Raw genomic sequence first — 19396 nt, 5'->3', positions numbered from 1 at the left:
TAACACATAAACCAGGATATTGCAGTAAATTTTCTCCTTGTAAAATTTATTGTACAGCACTTTGATCAGCTGTTATGCTGTTTTTAAAGTGCTTTAGAATTTAAATGGAATTGTATGGTATGGTAAAACACAAAATAAGTGCCAATGAGGAAAAAAAGGTTAAAGACCTAAAGCTCTGGCTATTTTTTTTTTATCAAATATTAGACCCATAAAGAGCATGCCCCACCTTCTCCATCTACTTCAAAAAATCAATAGTAAATATTGATGTTAAGTTAATTAATCAAAGTTATTACTATTCTCACTGAATAATCTGGCAAAACAGATTACATATGAATGTTTGCCCTTTAAAACTGAAAATGAGAAATTGACTTAACATATTAGACCGTAGAGAAACTGATGTGGATAGAGAAGCAAAACTTCCATTCTCCTTGGCAGGTCAGATAAATGCAGTGAAGATGATAGCAATGCCCATGTTTCTTGATTTATTTCTAATGAGCCCCATTTTTCTACTGAAATCTTATTTTGCCCAGCTGGAGCTTACCATCTCTTCATTCATTTGCAATTAAAAACCTGCCCCTATAAAAAGGCAAGCCTGGAGAGAGGTAAACCTCAGGGTGGTTTGGGGTTACTTCATTTTTTTATTCTACAATTGGGCAGCCAATATGGTTAAGATGACATATTGGATCACCATGTTTGCAGATAAACCAGGACTAATTGGGGATGATATGGAACTAAGAGCTACACTCCCAGTTTCCCTGATATCAATATTGACTGCCCCTCTTCCATTAAATATTAAAGCAGCTGAACTGAAATCAAATTTAGTGGTCCAAAATTCAATAAAGATCTGGGGCCAGTTCAGAACACATTTTAACTTGACAAATATATGCAGCTTCTCTCCAATAATGTTTAATCATCTGTTTTTGCACCATTCCAAATAGATCAGGCATTTGCTGTTTGGTATAGAAGTGGTCTGGTATATGTTTAAGATCTCTTTACTGATGATGGCTCCGCATCATTTAAATTTCTTTGTGATGATTATAAATGACCAAAATCACATTACTTCAGGTGCGGAGCTTTGCCTCCAAATATTTCCCAGGGTACCCGGCTCCACCCTCTAAAGGCCTATTGTATTTAGTCCTTTACAGAGTGGTCTTTACAGAAGATGATAAAATGTTAGAATGGATGCTCACTTTACCATAAAAAATGTTTATTTTTGCACATTTACTGTAATTACTGTAGTATAACTGCTTTTTCTTTTCCCAAAACTTTTGTTCCAACTGAATGAAATTGCTCTGTCTGCATTATCTCTATCTGTTGCATCCTCTTTCAGAGTCCCTCACCTCCTCTCGTCTGTCTCTCATTCAGTTTGTAGGAGTGCTGAGTAGCACTCTGCCTCATCTCATTTAGAAACAGCCCTCCCTTCTTGTCTAATAAGCCTTCATTTTGGCAGAAGAGGGAGAAAAGCCAGAGAGAAACACCATTTCCACTACTTTAGCTGACAGCAGTTCCCTCTTGAGTTCCTCTTCTAATACCCACATGGGACCATGTTAGAGGGCTGGAATAGGGAGAAAATGGTGGAACAAATGGATATCCACTCTCACTATTAGCCTCCATTATCTGCAAGCATCATTTCATAACTAGCACTAACAAGGCAGCTGTGTATGTGTCTGGACCTGTGTTGTAGGTCTGATTGTGTGCCTCTGTTATATGTGAGCCAGCACACATATAACATATCTGGTGTGGACAGCTCGGAAACCAGAGAGAATTGCCCTTCTTTGTGTCCAAGCTGAAATGCGAGAGTGCTTGCTGAATAAAAGGGATCTTATAAGGGGGTGAGGGTACTCCTTAGGGGGCTAGTCAGTCGGGCATGACAAGCCAGTACCGCAGTAATGAGATAACAGGCCACTGGTGTACGCCTTGATTCTTTCCCCCTTTCTTTCCTTTCTCTACATCCCTTATCCCTTTGCTGTTTTCTTATCCATCCGTTGCTCTATTTAAAAAATAAAAAAACAGGTCATCATGCTCAGCAGGCTGGTAAAGCCTGTGTGTGAGGGACAGATAGAGGGATAGAGTGGAAGGGGTAAACCTACTAGCATGGAGATAGGGTGAAGGGGAAAGACAAGGGCACAAGAGTGTGGAAATGAGAGCTTAAAAAGGAGTGTTTGCGTGTGTGTGTGTGTGTGTGTGTGTGTGTGTGTGCGTTTCTGGAAACATACTTGAGTGCATGGTAAGACCTTGGAAATCTTAAATTCAAACAAGAGACGGAGGAGTAATCAGGCTGTATACAGTGCGGGTCACTGCCTCCAGACAAGCTGGGTAAAACCTACCTCCACTTCTCAGCCATTGCAAAATTAACCTCACATGTGCCCTCTGTTCCTACCAATCTCTCCCTCCCTCCAACTCCTTCTGTCCTGGACAAACAAAAAGACTTTTACAGTGTTGACAGTAGCAACACTCAGTGGGAGGTTGAGAGATACTGGAAATTCCAGCTGGAAATCCCAACTAAAGACTGAACTATGTTACTTCCCTCCATAAGATGTTTCTGCTCTCAGTGCAGATTCAATGCAAATATACAACACGTGTTAGTAATGAAAACGTATCTATACACCTCTTCATCCTCAACCACTAATTAATTGGTCAAATAAAAATTTTTAAATCTGTGTTTTTGGCATATTGGGATAGATTTATGGTTCTGTTAGTGAGCTAGCAAAACCTGTGATCCTAGATGTTTTCCCAGCTTGGCTATCAGCTCTTGCCATCCAAGCAGCTTAAAAGATTGGATTTAAAATGGCCTGTCTAGCCCTAAATCTGTACTTTTCTTACTGGCATACCTCACACACTGAAGACACGTAAAAACACACATTTACTACCTTTTGCTGCCCCACATCCCACAGTCTTTCCTTCATGCCTTCCTAACACTACCCCAACATTCGGTCTTTTTGCTTATTATGGCGGATTAACTTGTAATGCTTGGATGAACTTCAGTAAGCGGGGGGTACAAAGTCACACCTCAACAGACACACAAAAAATGGCCGGCTGGCTGGCAGACATGGTCACAAGCCCACTGGCAGAGAAACACAGATCCTTCTGGACTACAGCGAAACACATGCGAGCATAAACACATGCAATTGTGCACACTCACACAAACATGGGGTTTATACACAGGAACCAGACTCCCATGCCACAACGGAACGAAAGGTGCAGAATCCAAACCAAAGCCTCTATTAATCCCTCTGATCCCTCAGAGATAGAATAATTCAGAGTTAATTACTATTCTTCTGCATTCTGCTCTTTCTTCTGCTTGATTTCTAAATCCACTAAAGTCCCTTTTTCCCTCCATGAGGCAACCGTTCAAATATGCTGTCTACTGTAGATCCTTCTTTGTCTCCTCTTTCACATTTTGTATTTGTTTTTCTCTCACCACTCAACTTGTGCCTTGGCAGACTTTTTTTACATGTTGTCTTGACTGAGTGAAATAAGAAGAAAATATGGTTATGAGCCTTCACTCTTCCAGTTTCTGTATTCAGACACACACATGGAGAGAGTGTTGGCAGCAGCAAACACAGAGTCTGGCATTGAGGCTGTGTCTTTCTGGTTGGAGTTTGGAACCACAGGGATTTTAATAAGATTGAAGAGGCACCACACGGCTGGTTGACTGTCTGGTAAGACCGGCTGAGAGGCTGAAGACTGGAAAAGCCCACTAACGACACTACAAGATGCTAGCTGGAAGGAGAAGAATATGCATACCAGTAACAAAGCTGTAGACGTAGACAAAGTAGCTGTACACTCATCTGTATGCAAACTGCATATTCAAACATATCTTTGTCTCAAATCCATGCCAACAATATTCTTCTGGAGATAACTCAGACTGATAAAGGGCCCTTTTCATTTACAGTTAAAAGCATTCTGCATCATACATTATCTGCTGTCATGTAGTGTTTTGTTGCATGGGTACATATTTTACACAGAGGAATGAAAAAGAATGCTTTCCCACCACATAGTTTCTATTTCTGCACCAACACTTGAAGACAAGCAAGCTGATAAGCTGGAGACAAGGAGACAGCACTGGGCGAATGCTCAGCCAAACAAGGGTAGGGCAATAAGATGGAAGAAAGCTGCATATACACACCCAGCAAGAATATATCAAATGTCACTTAGCAATATTGGTCAGGGCAAACACACATATTACTGGCATGCATTATATACACATATTTTAATCCAAACTAAAGGCAGCTTCAGCTGGCAACCATAAGCAAATGCACATTTGAGTTAGCCAACTCCCGTCTGTGTTTCCAGCATTCCTGGATAATCTGCACCATAATGGCACACCTGTCTTCTCCCATTCTCTATTACCTTTACAGAAGTATAGAGGGGTCTTAAAAGTGGGGCACAGGAGGGGGCACACTAAACAAATTCAAGTACAAATAACTGACCCATCTGTCTTTTAAAATCTCTTTCTTTAAGCATCCTTTTATCCAACTTAATCTTCCCTGTCTTCATCTGTTTCCATACTGGAAAAACATATTTAAATTAAACAAGAGAAAAAGTGGTTTGTCTTTGCTTCAGGGAGCTGTATGTTACCACAGTAACAGACATAAAGGTTATTGTCACTGCTAGACAGGCATTATTGGCAAAAGTGGGAAAGACTGAGAAGGAGAGGGTTTTTTCAGGGGCAGGGAGAGGTCAGACTTTGGAATATTGCAAGCCAGGGGGTGAATAACTAAAGCAGTGGGAAGGCAGAGTATAGCTTGGTAGGTCACATTATTATTGATTGCCAGACATTATGTGGACAACATGGGAGTCCACAGAGACAGTCAAATAAATTGTGGCTTGACATCAAAGTCAAACTGCTGACACGGAGCCTGCAGGGGACAGAAGCTACCCGGGGCCGGATTAGAGGTAGATACATACACTCGGGCACACAGACACAAAAATAAACAGGCAATGAGAACAATGTCCGCCAGTTACCTGACAAAATGAAGGTTGTAAATACAGAGCTTGAAAGTGAAAACGGCTCCGTTAAAAAAGGGCAAAATGTCAACCATGAATCATTTTAGTTCTACACTCTGATTTTTTATGAAGACTATTTATAAATTTAATACTTTTCAAATGAATACACAACAATGTCTCATTCACTTCCACATCAAGACACACAGGGGATTTTCACAAAGTACAATATTCCAGTCCTCATAAAATTCCAATCTGCTACCCAGACTATTCCTCACATTCATTAATGCTTCATTTAATCATTATTCATAGCTTGGCTGATAATGTCATTAGAAAAGAAATTGAGGACAACAGATGAAATAATTAGGGAAATGAAGCTAAGATTTAAATATTCAACATTCATTTTCATTCTAACTGATTTCAGGGACCCCTGTCTGGTGAGTCGGCAATCATTACTGATAACATACTGTATCTGACAGGCGTGTGAGGTTGCCTGAAAAGATAACCAACATGACAATCCCACGTCTGGCACAGACCTTTCATTGTCTATGGGCATTAGGCCTGAGTCACGGGTTAACATTCGTCATTGTCTGTCGAGTGATTGACCGCTATGTCGAGATAGCTATCATCAAAGCTAAATGGAGCCTGCTGATAATATCTGGAATGTGTGAAACCCGAGAAAAACAAAACAGCAGACGCCTCAACCTGCGCAGACCTGCAGCTCCAAGAGAGGGGAAGATAGAGACAACTGCAGGGCTGAGGTAGGTGTGTGGAATGAGATGGAGGGGGTGGTGCAGGTGAGGGCTGCAGGGGTTGCTGGAAGACACAGTGGTGTCAAAGACGGAAACAGCAGGGTGTCGTCATGGATGGAGAAAAAAAGGAATCTTGGGAGGGCAACAGGGGAAAGAATGAGAGAGGGAAATGTTAGAAACAGAGTAATATGATTGTGAAAAATATCTCAACTCTATTCTGTTCCACCTTTGAACCACCAAACACCTGCAGTCCTTATTTTTTTACCCAGAGGATGCAAACGTCCAGTTCTTTTCAGAAAAAGAAACAATCTCAAGTAATTTCAAGTTGTTTTTCCCATTTTAGGTGGTCAAACCCAAGAACATATGCTGACATGTGGTGTTGATCTCCCATGAGATCTCAACCTAAAATGGTCCAGGACCCTTTGCGGTTTCACCACTTTTTGCACCCACACTGACAATCATTCATCCTGGTTAAAGCAAAACAAATACACGCTTCTACAATGTCCGTACTTACCACTGACATTTAGTCAATATAGGTTACTGACACCTTTCTATTTTATTGTCCATTGAAAACCAAGCCCATGCCTGTTTGGTGAGGCATGTTAAACAAACACAGCCTTTCCTTGTAATCAGTCTTTTATCTAAAGAAAACACCAGCTCAGTATTGATTCAAACTAACTGAATAGATTTAGTAAGAAATGCTTAGAGGATATGTGTAAATTAAAATTACATGTTTTCATATTTGATTAATCAATCAAGCAAAATCTACTGTAACATGTAAAACTCTAAAAGTCTCACAGGGAGAGGCAAGGAAAAGAACAAGAGAGGAAGTGTAGAGAGAAAAGACAAACATGCCAAGAAAATTATCTGTTTTTTCTTATTGCGTGATTTTTATATATATAAAAAAAAAACAACCAAACAAAAAATAAAAAAAATTAATAACAGAAATAGAACCAAAACTCTGTGCCCAGATTCTTATGCAATGTCCAGTTGAGATACCGTATCAAGGAAGAAACCACATGTATGCAGTCAAACACATGCAGAGACATGAAGATTGAATATGACAACTGAGATTAAAAGAAAGACAGACTTATAGGAGGTGAAAAAGAAATACACAGAGTGACAAAACTGACAGAAAGATGTAAAGCTAACTGTAGCATATCAAGATTTAGGGAAAAATGAAGCATGAGAAAGGAGTGTGTCAGGATGTCCTTGTACCACTTTATTGATGGCTACTGCATACTACAGAAGCAGACTGTGTGGAAGGTGATTTTCTACAAGAGAAAAGGAAGTACAGCATAACATTTTAATTGTCACTGGATTCTTATCATCAGTGTTTGACATTAGAATTTTTATATATTTCATTGTTTATTCCAGCAAATATTCACATGCAGATACTTGCTATAGCTGATACTTGGAGACACAAACTCTCTATAGGGGTACACCAGAACTGAAACATTAAAAGTGGCTTTGTCCAACTCTGATTTTCATAAAACAAACTTCCTTGTTTCCAGCTCTCCAGTTCAGCCATGCTGTGGGTGTTTAGAGAAGCAGATGGTCCAGGTAGGCGTTTTAAGAGCTGCTTGTTTCAGAGAATGGAGGAAATAAAACATCATATGGTAAGGAGCCTATGTGTGTGTACCTACAGTAGTAGTACAAGGAGGTTTCTGTGAATTTGTAGGGATAATAAAGCTTAACTGTTGGAACCTGTACTACCCTGGTACCATCTCCTCTACCTCCTCCATCTCCAAGAATCTGGTAATAAAGGTGAAAAATTTAAAGGCAAGATGGTACAAAGAGGGAGAGGAGGGGGAGATAACACTGATGGATGGTTAAGGAAGGAAGGAAGGAAGGAAGGAAGGAAGGAAGGGAATGTGCGATGGTAACGAGGTAAGGAAGGAGGGGTGGGGTTAAACAGAGGGTAGCAGATTGAATAACACTTTGAAAAAGATAAAGATGGAAAAGGATAAAACTGCCAACCAGCGTTCTTTACATTTTTCTCTGTTGATACAGAAAATCAGATTGAAGAAAAAAGGGTCAGATGAAATGCTCACTGTGTATTACCACTCATCTTTGTTCTTAAGACTCTATTCATAGCTCCCTGTTCTTGCTTTTCATTACATGGATGAAGTTGGAGGCAGGGTAGGGTTGGAAAGGGGAAAGAAGAAATAGAATAGCAATAAAAGCAAACATGATGCTATTGAATTCGTTTGCAAATAAGGCTAGCCTAAAAGAGGCGATGCTGCTGGCCCCCCCATTAGGATCATGCATAAATTATTCTTAATACTGTTTTATATCACAGGAACATTTCTAAGAAATGTTTGATAAATTACTTAGATCATGAGTAAGCTGATTTTTTCACATAGCAATATATATATATTTTATGGTATCATATGAGTCACCAATACTGAGTGATGTTCTCAGTCTTTTAAGTCTGTTTGTCACAAAATGTCTTTGAGAACATTGCGCTTTTTTAAAGATTAGGATTTAATACATTCTCTAGGTGGGTTGGGAGCCCTGGGGCAAATTATGACATTTAAGGTGGGGAGGGTAATGGGTTGTTTGCTAGAGGTTTACAGAGGCAAGCAAAAGCTTGCCCACATAGGTATCTGGTAGGATGGGTTGGAGAGAGGAAAGAGTGGGAAAGAAAAAGAATGATGGGACATCTGTTCAGACCTAGAAGAGGTAAGAAGTACTGACTAAGTGTGACCTGAGGAATGTGAAGGAAAAAAAAACAGGCCCGGTTGACTGACAGGAGACGTGGAAGCTGTCTGTCATCGGCAGAGCTCCAGAATTTTCCATGACTTCAACATCTCTGAGCAGAAATGCGGCTGCAGGGCAGAAAAGCCAACCCTGTGTCTATATAATGAGCTGTGAACCAGAGGCAGAGATGGCAGGGAAATGCATGGAGGTAACGCTTTAACTTAAGTTTCAGCAGTGCACAAGCGAAGGCAGATGGGTTCGAACAGTCCAGCAGAATGAGGCCACTGTGCTCCCAAGATTGACGAGGCATTACAATTTACTCTCGGCAAGCTCACCACTCTCCTCTGTCATAAATCTCATCCTAGAAACTTCATAGGTTTCACAAATTTGTGGACAATTATAGGAACTTTGCTCTGAAGATTGCACGAAAAATACAAAAGGATTCTGTATAGGGCTGGGCGATTAATCGATTAATCGATAAATCGAATTTTCCATTTCTGGCAATTTATTTAAAAAAAAAATCTGGATTTTTTCCATAGTTAGTTAGCAGCAGACTTAGCCCTCCCTCCACACCAGAATAGTGTTTGTCTGACATATTTTCAGTGAAGTGACCCTTCACTCATGCCTGGGATTTAGCTGTACGTATAACTGCAGTGAGAAATGCTGCTCACTACGAGATGTAGAAGTCAACTTTAGCCTACAAATTCTAGTTAGGAGACAACCTTCATCAGGGGAATTATTTCTGCAGTGTATCCTGTATGATAAGGATCCAAATGGAAAAAGATCCCGGATGCAGTTGTGTTGCATATTTCTATGCAAGATATGAAGTCGTTTATATGGTGGAAAGGTTATGACATTATATGCTTTATTTTAGCTGGCATTCATTTGTATAAATAAATAAATGTTTTTAATAAGTTTATTTCTGTTTTGAAAAAGAAAAGAAAATTTCTATTTATTTAATGTGAAACTTTTGAATAACTGGAGTCATAATGTAAACACCATCATTGTGTCTGCACAATGTCTATATAAGATTTAAGGTTTATATAAGGTTTGTCCTGATAGGTAGTTTTTTGTATAAACTAAGGAAATAAACATTTTTATCTTGGGCAAACACAAAACGTGTTGAACTCACTGATGGCTGCACATCACACCACCAACCACGAGAAAATCATATCTGAGTAGGAGGTCATTAATGTTAACATTAACATTACATAATGTGATTTCTTCCCACCCACGTGTTAAAACAGCCAAAACAGCTTCTGTATTTACTTGATGATTTATTCCATTTTTTTTTTTCATTGTACAGCATCTGAAGCCAGCTGTTGAAAACAAAGAGAAGCACTGCAGTAAATATAGGTTTTACTGGTTAATATGGTTTCTGGGCAGCGTTGTGGATGTAACCTGGCTCAGCCTGATATGGCAGCGTGTTTCCACACAGCCAATCATTTGGATATTGTCTCATGTTTGTATTGGAAGCTTTGGCTGCCCTCTGCGAGTCAACAGACTGATAATCCACTGTGGGGGGCTCTGACCACATACCCAAATGGGAAAACAGTGAGGCTTGAATAAAGAAACAGAAGCAAACAACTAGCAGTAGGTTGTGAAATATAAAAAAAAATCAAACACAGACAACAATGTAACAGCAGTAGTGAAAAGGGCAGCCATGGCAGAAGAGGAACCTGAATATGGTCAAAGAGTAATCAAGGAAAAGAAAAGGTCTTTGTTCAGCTTTCACTCTTTCTTCTCAGTCAATGCCACAATTTCCGTTTGTCCTACTGAATAAGATAATCATGTAATCTGAGGGAAAAAAAGATAAAAGTGTGTGGGAGAAGGAAAAAGTATTCATTGAAGGACAGGAGGCCCTGTTCTGCTACTTCGATACAACCAAAGTGAGGGAGGAGAGAACAGGTGGGTAGCCACAGGAAAACAAGTATGCTATGTTTTGGCCAGTAACAGCAGAACAACCATACGGTCCACATCTCCCCCAACTGCTCCTAGCATCAAGCATCTCTCAGTGCATATGAATTAAGAGTTAGCATTAGCTCTGGGATACTGCTGCCTACTGAGCTCTGACTTTCCTCACCCTGTCATGCCGATAGTGAAGTTGGTTTTGGTGCTCCCCTGAACCGTTACACCAACTGCCCCTAAACCAGTGCCAAACAGGCACAAATACACACTAATGCACACTAATGCATAAACAGATGGGGCGAGATGGGTATGTGTGGGTGAGGGGCTCCAAAGAAGGGTGTAAGAAGTTGATAGTAGATTTTTTTTTTCTTGGACAGCTTTGTCATGCCAATTCCCTTGCCAAGAAGAACAGGTTTTAACTCTGACAGCCTGGTTTCTATATCACCAGCTGGTAAGCAAGGAGCCACAACTGTGGTGGCACTGTATGGCACAATGTAAACAGCCAAAGCAGAAACCAAGGAGTTCCTTCAAAACACAGGAAATGAAAGCTTGACATTCACTTTTTGTTTTAAAATATCAACTTGGAGGCATTATTGTAACATAAAGACCATGTAATCCTCATGAGACAGGGATGAAAGCGGAGAAACACTGAGGATGATGAAAGAAAAGATAAGAAAAGTATTATGAAAGAAAGGGGGAAAAGGGAGGTTGTTCTAGCTTTTTGAGGCCCTGTCAGCATACAATTGGCTCAACTGCAAACTCACTGGTTTCCCATCACCAGCTGGTACTCCCTTGAAGTGGGATTTGACACACACACACTTATTTATAACCTCTGCTAAGTCCGGATTCCTGGTTATGTTGGACTTGCAATGTTCACATGCTCCTAACAGCCTTCACTGCCCAAAGTGACAAGTGACCACACACATAGGGAAGTCTGGTCCCACACCCAGTGCTAACTCCCCCCTTTGTCACACACATACTGAAGTGTTAGTTCAGTTAATGTGGTATACATTCCAGACACACATTCACATATCCAGACACCTGCTGGTATGTAAATGTGCACACACACATGCACATTTGTACATGCTTGCAGGTATTCACCCATATGTGTAGAACCACATACACACACAAAGTTTAAACATCAAATTTCATCAGGCTCTCCCTTCCACTGAATCTCACCATGCAGCCTTCCTCTACTCCCTTCTCTCTACACCTTCTCTTTCATTCCTTCCCTTGACTCTACCCCTGTCTCTGTTTCTGTTATGTGTGTAATCAGCCCAGTTTTAATACCTGCATTCCAACAGCCTGCAGGAATGTCTTTACAATGTAGCATTGTTCAGGTGCAGAGAGAAAAGCCTTCCTGAAATATACATAAAAGATGCTTCGGCAAGTAGTCCCTGAGATTAAAGATTGTGCATTGTAAATTCAACTAAGGAGCTTTATGAGTTGTGAGGAACACAGATGAGTTGGATACACAAACTTTTCTTACTGACTTTGCTGCAAAACCTCTAATAAAATAACTTATTATGAAGGACTACACTTAACATAAATTTACACACCAAGCACAGCTGTTTTTCACATATAGAAAGAATGTCAATCCAGGAAGCACGGGACACATTACAATACAGATGAGATGTGCTGCTTAATATGAACAAATTATTATGATCCGATCTTATGACGTAACATAAAGCAGCTGTGTTGCTCCATAGCACAAAATGCTTCAGATTCACAATAAAGGCAACAACTATGTCTTCTTTACTATGTTCCCTAAACAGAAGCTAATTAAGATGTTAGCACATCCAGATTCTACATTTTTATGTTCCTACAACATGACATTCACTTCTTCACATCCACTAGTGCTCATTTGGCCACAAACACTTACAAGGAGGAAGGAGTGGTTGGAGGGCTCTAATCGTTGGGCTTTCTATAGGAGATCACTGCTTAAGAGTCTTGTCCAGCACAAGATTTTCCAAAGTTATTGCACTCATTGCGATCCTCCGTTTTTCTACTGTGCTCTCACTAATTGCACATGGCTCTTCATCGAGTTAGTTCAGTCTAAATTAATTATTCCAAGCAAGCTAAATCATTCAGTGTTTCACTTATTAAAAGCAATTTGCTGTAGTGGTGAAAAAATAAATATTGTAAAGGTGACTCATATTGCTTAATTTGGGAACATATTTTCATTTATATAACAATAATTATTACATATCTAAGTGAGACACAGAGAAAAACACTGACATACTAAATACTTCATCTTCCTCCCATCCTCCCACGAACCCTCCCTCCGTCTGTACCCCTTTGTCAGGCCTTATTACTGAACATGTGTCCTCTCTGCCCCTGCCATTAACCAACCCCACCCCTACACAGTGCTCTCAATGCACAGGCACACAAATACACACTTTATGCAGTGCACATGCCCAGGCTGCTAACTGACATGAGGAGTTGGTGCATCTTTCATCATTCTCTGCAGAGCCAAATCTCAGTATGTGTATGAGTGGGTGATGTGAGTGGGGATCAAAGGAGGTCCACTTCGCTGGCCATTGCCTTTCCCAGCAGTCCATAAGGCAACCAGGAAAGACCAAATACCTTTCTCATCGTTAACAAGCACTACAAGATACATTCAACTGACTTCTAATTGAAAATCATTGAGTAAGAATACTTGGTCAGTAAATTTAGCCTTAATGCTGCAACGCGCCTGCTGGGGCTGAATGCAAGATGCTCTCAGGGAAAGCACTAGGCTTGTAATTACTTTAGCCCTTAATAACAACAGTCTAAATCAGTTAGGCACTCTGTAATTCTAAAATTATTCCCACAACTATCCATCACATTTGTTGTTCTGCAGATCGAAAAGACATGTAATTGGTAATCATTATCCTGATGGAGTCGCAACCCATTTGAATGCTATTGATTTTAAATCTAAATTTCATACAGGCCCAGATCAAGCTTGTACTTTTTTCTACTAAATGGAATCCAAAATGATAGAATGAAACTTGAGTGTCCTTATATCAGTGAAAACAGCAGATTTAATCTACTTTAATTACTGTCAGTAAAAACAAGTGTTATAAGTGTTTTCTGCCTCACCAAACTGTTCTTTGGGTCAAACACCTTCATTATTGTCAGCAGTTAAAGTACTTTTACCCTCTCCAATCAGTCACTCACCTCTTCCAGCTCTTTCTGTTCAGTAGGGATTTCACGAACACGTTGTACAGAGAAAAAAGGATATATTTGACTAGCAGAGAGAAAGGTTTAGATGCAAGCTATCTATTATGTTCTATTTTGTTTCTATCTTTCACCTTCATGCACAGATGCAGAAGTTAAATGAAGCCCTAAATACACCTGAGATTAACTAAAGAAGAATTTGTAATTATATCATGCCATATTGTAATTGCAATATTTATTGTAATATTGTGATATGATAACAATGATGCATATCGTTTGCTTTTTCTAATTTCTGATAAATTATGATGTAACGCGATAGACAGAAAGGCAGGTGTAGAGACTCAGAGGCAAATTCCACTGGAAAAACTAACATTCAAGGAAGAGTCGTGTTAAAGTTAAGAACAGGATGTGACTTGAGGAGATCATTAACAGTCAGTGCATGGTAACTTTACCCCCCTACTCTTTTCTTTCAAAGTCAAGTTCACACAAGCAGAGACAGGCAAAGCAAATCCAACTTCTATGACCATAGTTTCAGTGGGGCTCTGGTAAGTAAAGCCTACATAAAGTAAAGGTGACTTAAATCCTCAGGCTAGCTGGCTAAATCAGAAGCCCTGAAAGCTGACACGGGATCCGTTCAATGATACTGATAATGATGATACTCTGAACTTGCTTTCACATGACACAGAGAGCCCTCTTCTCTCCCAAATACAGACATGAAGTCATAGAAAACTGCCAGCGCTCATGACCAAACGCTTCTTTGCAGGTGCTGTAATGCAAACACCACCTCTGAACCCAACACACAAATGCTACAAGATCTCTTCCTTTCCTCCTCCTCCTCCTCCTCCTCCTCTTCCTTCCAAGAGCTGAGGATTAATGCTCCCACACCTGTCTCCCATGGTCCACCCCACCAGCCCAGTTAAAGCAATAAGATCTCGTTGTCAAACAGTGACCAGTCTCACTGGAGAGGTTAACGCCGCTGTTTAACCATTAACTAGATTAAAATCTGGGATGAGGAGGAGAAAAAGAGTAATGATTGGGGTGTATGTCTACCTTTAGCATAGTTTGGGTAAATTTGTCTGTATAGATGTGTACACATTGTAAATACTTAATATTCTGTAGCCTAGTGAACTTTAAGTCACTCTGTTTCCTTGTTATCTTTATGTTATTCAGATAAGAGATGAAAAATATAAAATGAGAACCCACTGTCACAATTCTAAAACCCCTCCTTAGGAAGCAACAAGTACTGGGTTAGACTGCTTGCAGTCATAAAACTGTTCTTTAGTAGCCCTGGAAGAGTTCAAATCTTATACAGCAGTTCAGCAAAGACCTTTAACTTTACATGAATACACAAACAATTTAGAAAGAGTATGGTAAAACTGTGGCAGAAGATCTACAGTTTTAATCTTTCTTTTCCTCATACAAGTCGAAACCATTTCTGTGGAAAGGCACAAGGTGGTAATAGAACCCAAGTGTGTATGTGTGTGTGTGAAGAAAAGGGGGGTGATGGGACTTCTTGTGAGGGGTGCATTCAACAACTGCTGCTGAGGCAACTGTTGATGTCTGTGAGGCAACAGCTTGCGGGTCTCCCAGAGGACCCTCTGCCAGCCAACAGTCAGATGGAGGGTTTAGGGTTGGAGGGGCACAGGGGTTAGGATTTCTTCTCCACTGCCAAGAAAATGATCTCCTTGGCCACAGATCCAGGCTTCACCATGACATTCCCCATTCTTAATTGGTATTCCTCGATTCTAACGCTGTCCGCCTGTCTGATCTTTACTGCTGCTTTCGCTGCCTTTATTACTATAGCAAAATTTATTCCCCCTTGCACGCTCTTTGACAGATCAAAGTAACTGGGCAGGACACACATGTAGTATTATTTTCTGCCACTGGCACATCCATCCCAGTTAGCCTCGCCATTGCATGACATACATTTGTAAATCCAATGGGTTAGACGTTTTTGTTTATTGCTGTTGTTTATTGTTTGTTGTTTATTCCTACACTGAAAAGCAAGGCAAGGATGTTCTTACCCGCATCTTACTACAGCACCGCTGCTAAACGGACTGGCAGCACTTAACCTCGTCTCCTGAAAGAGTTTTGTGAATTTTCAATTTTTTGCACAACCCAGAGTTGCATCCCCCACCTCCCAACCCAGTTTCCCATCGCACACATAGATGTGGAGACAAGGACACACACACACAGAAATATGGAACCTCTTTTCAAGGCTGTTTTTGAAATTAAACATCACAATCAACTTCCTCCCTAGAGACAAGAAACAACAAAACTATACAGTGGCAGCACAATGGGAGATTAATCATCTCTCATCCCTCTCCATTATCAGTTTTACTCCCTGCTTCCTTCCTTTCCTCCTAACAACTTCCACGAACAGTAAGGTTGCACAGATCAAAAACAGCAGACCACACCTAAATGACTTCTCACAAGTTTTGTTTTCACATTTCACTTGTTCATTTTAATGCATTTAATCTCTTTTTGTATCTCCATTAACCTACACTGTCTTTTAAAATACCAAACCTGGCAGACAGACACCATAAGGCAGTGGGTGCTTTAGAAAATGAGAAACAAGGAAGAGTTTAGTGGGGGAGGATGGTCAGTCTTATTTTAAAATCATTAATAGTGGCCATAAATCCATTGTGAATAGGTTCTGGGGAGGGGTGTAAAAGCAAACAGAGCCCTCTCCCACTAAAACACAGCAGGTTATCTTCCTGATGCTATGCAGGGTCATTAACAGTTAGCTGCACATAAAAACACAGCGGTTGATGGGTTCAAAGACCACATGTTAAATCACAGCAACCAAACATACACAGAAATAATTGGAAATGAAATAAGTGAAGCTAATCTGTCTTTATATATTAAAAAAAACTGCACAGAGAGAGAAGACAACAGATGAAGAGGAGGGATCACAGATTGGATGATAGGGAGAGCGATGGGGAACACAGACAAAACTAATCTGAAAAAATACACCTTTTGTTTATGTATGAGACATGTGGAGGTTTCACAGCTTTGGCTGCAGCACTTCTAAATCTTTTGTGGGTGTATGAGAATAAAATAGTAGGGGGATAAATTTTTCCATCTGCACTGCGAACCATGTTATTCTTACTAACTGACTTCACTGGGATTAATCACATGCGTGCAGTGTACCATGTGCTAATGCCCAGTTGTCCACCGGGCTCACTGCCCCACCAGCCAACATCACGAAGCACACTGTTGTAACTCTGTGTTTAATGTGTTATTCCTTGCAAAAATTAAACATGGGGCACATTAAATGGACTTCAGAGCACGATGAATTTATTCGTACCATTTACTGACTAATGTTTAGTTATTCAGTTGACTTAAAACCAGTCAACCCACAAGAATGTAACCTGGCTCAGCAGAGACTCCACCTTTTCACCTGCATTACGGCCTCTAGATGTTGCGATGAAAAACACATAGGTTTCTTTTTATTTTGTTCATGGATTACTGCCTTTAAATTGTGCTGTGGAGGAGATTTAAAGTGGGACGGGGTGCCCTTTTGGACAGAATCTGAGGTGATAACAAACAAAAACACAGGTTACGGGGCAAGCACCAACCTGTTCAGAGGAATGCCACTTATTCCAATTCAATGATTTACTCAGCTGCTGTGACGCATATTCACAAACACAATAATTATGGCCCCTTCATTTCAAAGCCCATTCCCCTGGAATCTTAAATGACAAGGAGACACACATTAACTTACATTCCTAAAGCAACCTGTCACGATCTTGCTATGAGGTTTCCAGTAACACCAGGAACCAGTACAGTAAACATTATGTAGACACACCTATATGTCAGTAAACATATACTATCAGTGTATATCTATAAACATTCTTTAGTTCATAATTCAGAGAATGCATGTGAGATTTGGGCTTCTAAAAACTAAGGCCAAAAGTGCCCCCAAGACAGCTGCAAAAGACCTCCTCTGGATTTCACCTCCTTGTGGCTAAATGGCTCTTTTTCTAGCCTAATACCATAATAATTACACACAGCTGCAGGGGGTGCACTTCTTATGCTGCCCAGGCAGGAGGGACAGAAATTAAAAGTGAGGAAATGAATGTGAGAATTAAAGTGAAGTTAGACAAAGAGGCTGACGCTACGTGTTAGAGGCAAACACCTTGAACTCAACTGATGCTTGCCAAAACGATTCTTTCCACTTGTCTCACGAGTCAAACTCAACCGATCAACTGACTCTTCTGTTGTATCGGTGATTTAATGTCCCCTTTGTTCTTTTTTTATTCCCCTAAATAGGCTTAAATTAAATCTATAACAACAGCACAGTTACTTTTAGAGCTGGTTGTCACTGTTGGATCACAAACTGTATGTAGGGACACAAAGTAAACAGAAAAGAACAAGAGTCATAAATAAAAACAATTGCATGGCTCTTCTACATTTTCAAATATATTCAGGCTGAATTTGCTTTGATTTTGAGCTTCGAGCATCTCCTCAATGGCCAGTAGTGGGTGCTGTATAATGAAGCATAGTTATGGGTCATCATGAGCTGCTTGTAAAGACTACTGATGGTGCCATTTTTATGGCAGCATAGTCTGGGACACACTTAAGAACATCACACATCTGGGTGTGTGTTTTGTTTTGGGGTTTTTTTTTATGTCCTGTGGCTCTTTTTAGTTCACATCTGTGTTCAACACTGACATAGTTGGAAGCTGCAATTGTTTGACCAGTAATTTAAAGAATGTACGTCTGTGTGACACAATCCCACAAAGAGCCAACAACAGCTGCTATTATTAAACAAAACTATCCCTGAGTGAAAGAAAAAACAGAAATAGATGACAACGTTGGCTAACTTTTTCTTTTAGAGACTTTAGAGCAGCATTTTCAGGCGTGGCAAGAAAGGGAGGGGGTTGGGGTAGGGTGGTAGAGAGCTCAGCACCTGGAACCAAGCCTTTAAATCAATGCACCACAGATGTGCTATGTGCCACACACTACACTGGATTTCATCAATTACAGGGTACTGTAAAGTAGGTACCTGTTAAAAGGCTCCATAGCGACTGTTGCAGGAGGTGATAAAGCATTCAGTAAATTGAGGAATGATGAAATGACAAAGGAGGAAAAGTTACACAATTTAATTAGAAGTGCACAGGTGCCAGCAAAAATAATTAGACATATGCTATGCTCTGATGAAGGGAGTACAGTAGAGAAGGGAAGAAGAGAGCAAACAGGAGGTCACCAGCACCAAAACCCCACCCTTTACCTCACCCTGCTTCCAAAGAATTTTGGCAAAACTTGATTTTGAGACACACAATCAGAAAAAAGGCCCTTTGTCTATAACAAACAATACTATTTAAATAAAAAAATACAAACATTAGAACCAATTATTGAGCAAATACAATATATAATAAGCACAAAATCTTAGTGGCAGCAACATTAATCCCAAGGAACCAGTGGAGATAAACACACTGGACAACTATAAACAATGAGAGAAAAGAGGGGGATTTTTTTATGTATCTTATAACAAACTTTTCTTCAACAAATAGTCTACACAAGGCGCAATGTAGGTTGAATTTAAACTGGCTTAGTCTTAGGTCTGGCCGAAGCCTGGTGCGCAGAGGGTGAGGCGCACTGCCAACGCAGGAGACATAGATCCCGCAGATCAGACATCAAAGCGCTGGAAACTGCATCGCAGCAGCCAAACAACAGAGGCAGGAATAAAAACCAGCAACAAGGTCTTTACGATAAAAGACTCAGAAGGCTTCTCACTCCTCAGGAACGGATTCATTGGGGCTATTTAAGGATTTTTGGAAGATTTTCTCTAAATGTTCGGCCTACTTTAAAGATTTTCATTTCTTTGAATCATTATAAATTTAATTCCGGTTTCATCCTGATTGCTGGCTGTAGTACTAAAAGTGGGGCTACTGCAGTCCTGCGTGCTCACAAGTGAGCTG

The 19396-nt window shown here is 40.3% G+C and overlaps 1 protein-coding gene across 3 annotated transcripts in view; it reads right to left on the bottom strand.

The window, feature by feature from the left end:
• bcam (basal cell adhesion molecule (Lutheran blood group)) overlaps positions 1-19396 on the bottom strand; it is a 54441-nt gene that overhangs the window by 34202 nt on the left and 843 nt on the right. The window lies entirely within an intron of this gene.

Source organism: Melanotaenia boesemani, chromosome 6 (genome assembly GCF_017639745.1).
Source record: "Melanotaenia boesemani isolate fMelBoe1 chromosome 6, fMelBoe1.pri, whole genome shotgun sequence".
NCBI classification, from domain to species: domain Eukaryota; kingdom Metazoa; phylum Chordata; class Actinopteri; order Atheriniformes; family Melanotaeniidae; genus Melanotaenia; species Melanotaenia boesemani.
This window is presented reverse-complemented; position numbering and strand designations above follow the sequence as displayed.